Source organism: Capra hircus, chromosome 14 (assembly GCF_001704415.2).
Source record: "Capra hircus breed San Clemente chromosome 14, ASM170441v1, whole genome shotgun sequence".
Lineage (NCBI taxonomy): Eukaryota > Metazoa > Chordata > Mammalia > Artiodactyla > Bovidae > Capra > Capra hircus.
The window spans coordinates 26,503,158-26,506,822 of NC_030821.1; positions in this window are offsets into that span (position 1 = coordinate 26,503,158).

The window sequence follows — 3,665 nt, forward strand, 5'->3', positions numbered from 1 at the left end:
AGCCATTAAAAAGAATACATTTGAATCCGTTCTAATGAGGTGGATGAAACTGGAGCCTATTATACAGAGTGAAGTAAGCCAGAAAGAAAAACACCAATACAGTATACTAACGCATATATATGGAATTTAGAAAGATGGTGATGATAACCCTGTATGTGAGACAGCAAAAGAGACACAGATGTATAGAACAGTCTTTTGGACTCTGTGGGAGAGGGAGAGGGTAGGATGATTTGGGAGAATGGCATTGAAACATGTATAATATCATATAAGAAACTAATTGCCAGTCCAGGTTTGATGCATGATACTGTATGCCTGGGGCTGGTGCACTGAGACTACCCAGAGGGATGGTATGGGGAGGGAGGAGGGAGGGGGGTTCAGGATGGGGAACACGTGCACACCCGTGGCGGATTCATGTTGATGTATGGCAAAACCAATACCATATTGTAAAGTAATTAACCTCCAATTAAAATAAATAAATTTATATTTAATAAATAAATTAATGAAATATATGAGACCAAAGTTTACAAATAAATCATTCAGAAACATCACTTTTAATAAATTTGTGATAATATTTACTTGTCTTTCCATCTACTTCTATAATTGATATTCACATATTTATATAGCTTAAAGTAGCCTGATGATTTATAAAGCCCTTTACTTTATTGAAGATTTGTATTAACTTGTGACGAGCAAACTCTGTAAGCTGTTCAATAAAGAAAAAACCAAAATAAAACTAGGAAAGTATTTAAGAGTGAGACTGGAAATCAATGAACTTGTGTTTGCAAAGTGTTCTGGGACTACTGTGTTAACAATGCCTTGAAGCCTATTTTAATATATTATAATGGCATGCAAAGTTAATTAGAAGAAATTTGATTAGCAGAGAAAGATAGTTAATTTCTGAATGAATCTTGGGCAGGTTGTTTAATCCCTCCAAGATGCAGATACAGGCTTACCTGTAGCCCACATGGTGCCTTTGTGCAGATTAGAAATGGCACACCCATTCTGGGTGGCTATAGCTCCCCCAGACACTAGGCTTGGTTTTGAGAATACCTTATTTCTTTGCTCAGAAAAGGTACAGTATCTCTAATCATATTCATGCTTACCATTCATTTTCCCTATAAAGTTTTTATCTTCTACCAGCCAACCACATTTTGACGTATAAGAATCACTTGCTCACTGTCACAAAACGTTACCAAACAATATAAACTTCTAGGTAGTCAATCAGACCTCTTTAATTCCTATTTTGTGCTGAAGAACACAATCTTGATGATTTCATAGGTATAAAACAGTAATATTACTTTAGAAAAAGTTCTCTCTTTGAGAGAGACCATGGCTGAAGTTATTGAGAAGGAGAGGAGAGTGTGAACTGTAAGATTCCATTGTCTGGGAGCTGTGTGTATGTGTGTGTGCATTTTAGTTTATCTTTAATTGATTGATGATTGCTTTACAATATTGTTTTGATTTTTGTCATACATCAACATAAGTGAACCATAGGTGTACATATGTCCCCTTTCTCTTGAATTTCCCTCCCACCTCCCTCTGATTCACACACCCCTCTAGGTTATTACAGAGTCCCAGTGTCTTGAGAGTTTCTGAAATGGAAAAATATGAGAAGGAAAATGAAAGCTGTTGCTGTTCTATATTCTTATGGACTTTTAAAACAAATTCAACATTTAGTAATGTGGCATCAGTAGGAAAATAGTACATTTTTCATTATTTACACATGTAATTTATAATCTTTCTAGAAATCAGAAAATAAGCAAAAAAGGAAAATAAATGAAATGTACCCATTATATCATACTACAAGATAGCTAGCATACTGCAAGATAGCTATTGATAGCATTATATATATATATATACATATATTCTTCTAATCATATATGCAAAATATTGCATAAAAATCACACAAATTATCAATGTATTTTGAAAACACATCAGTGTATAGATAAGCAGTTAGTTTGCTAGTTTAAGTTCGTCCTTTAATATTTAAATATATTACTTTAAAATATTTCTACTCTAATTCTCTGAATCCAGATTCTACTGAAATAGCCTAATGGGATAAGTATCTTTTTTAATTGGGGAGATACATAGACATACACAGGCACATATATTTTTTAAATGGGATCAGCTCTTTGAATTGTTTCATTTTTTTTAAATCTAGAGACTATGTCATGATCATCCCTATTTTTTTATTAATATACATTCTCACTTAAGTTTTCCAGAGGAGTGTAGCAATCCACATGATAAATTATTAGACCAGTCTTCCACTGGGCAGATGTGCATCATTTAAGTTTTAGTTCAAATATGGGAGCACTGCCATTTCTACCCTTGTTGGCATATCTTTGTGCACTTGCCTAATTGTATTCTTATTCTGGTTCTAACTAAAGGGAAACTACATTTTTCCAGGTGACCTTAATTTTACAGGAAGTCATAGAATAAACTTTTCATTTTTTGTGTTTGATATATGCAGTTTTGTAGTCGAGTACATTGTAAAGCATGTACACATTTTGAGTATAAAACTGGAAATTCAAAGAAATGTCAAGCTGTCAGCAGGTCACTTTGACAGTGAGGAAGCTAGCAGGTGAGGTTAAGTGGAAAGGTGAGGAAATGGCAACCCACTCCAGTGTTCTTGCCTGGAAAATCCCATGGATTGAGGAGCCTGGCAGGATACAGTACATGGGGTCGCAGAGAGTTGGACACAACTGAGCGACTTCACTTTTCCCATTTACTTGTATCATCAGAGATTTTTTAATGGAGAAGTTTGAGAAGCATTTAGGATAGCTTTGAAAGAATTTGTAGATCAAATGGCATTTCCATTTTTATGATTGTTTTTATCCACATGGCAAGGGCTTCCACAGTGGCTCAGCAATAATGAATCTGCCTGCAGTGCAGGAGAGGCAGGTTAGATCCCTGGACTGGGAAGATCCCCAGGAGGAGGACATGACAACCCACTCCAGCATTCTTGCCTGGAGAATCTCATGGACAGAGAAGCCTGGTGGGCTACATTCCATGGGGTTGCAAAGAGTCAGACACAACTGAAGTGAGTGAGCATGAGCATCCACGTCATGAATGTTTCCCTTAGCCCTATATCTATTAAAAACTGTGTCAGTTTGTTGGTGGGTGGTATAATCTTCCATTGACTATAATATTTAAAGATATAGTTTAAAAAGAAGAACAACCAGGACACAAATGTCTACCACGTCAACATTTCTTTCTTCTCATCCTACTTAAGTCACCATCCTGAGGTGTTTATATATATAACCTCTCTGAAGCCTTAGCTAATTTTCAGTTAGTACAAATTTTGTTCTTCTTTCTCTGACTCTATAAACAGGTAAGAATTAAAGCGATTTTCAAACTCACTCTATGAGGGTGGTCAGACCAGCTGTACCCAAATTAAAAAAAAAATTATTTGTGGCTATCCAAATTTATTTTAAAATGAAATCATCACATTTTGCATTGACTTTGATTAAGGAAAAAAATCTGTTCTAGCTTTTCAGAGACAGCTGTCAGCCCAACCACAGTTGGAAATGAATATTGTTTAGTGACCATAGCAATGAGAACTGTTGAATGTGCAGTACGGTGGAAAATGATCAAATAATAATCAGAATTCAGTCTTGAAGGGACAGAAATGGGTATTGCACTAGTTATAAGACTCCCGTTTTTGT